We start from the raw sequence: 288 nt of genomic DNA, 5'->3' as shown, positions 1-288 counted from the left end.
GAATCCCACCAGAAAAGCCACGGAGCGGCTCACACGCCGAGGAACGTCCCCCCACACCAACCTGGCGTGGCACCTCCATGTCATCCAAAGGCACCTGCTCCTGGGGGGCGGGGCCAAGCTAGTCCCCCCCCAAGACCTGCCCAGGCCAGCATGGGGGTCTGCACCCCAACACCAACCAAGGGAGCCAAAAGACCCACAGATCTCCTGGGCCAAGCTTTTAGGGGGGTAGGAAGGATGGGGGGGGGCACCAGCAGGAACCAGGGGCCCTGGGGAAGGTCCAGGGGGGCT

Source organism: Fulmarus glacialis, unplaced genomic scaffold (genome assembly GCF_000690835.1).
Source record: "Fulmarus glacialis isolate BGI_N327 unplaced genomic scaffold, ASM69083v1 scaffold12469, whole genome shotgun sequence".
NCBI lineage: Eukaryota > Metazoa > Chordata > Aves > Procellariiformes > Procellariidae > Fulmarus > Fulmarus glacialis.
The sequence above is the reverse complement of the archived record's forward strand: the minus strand, read 5'-3'. Positions refer to the sequence as shown.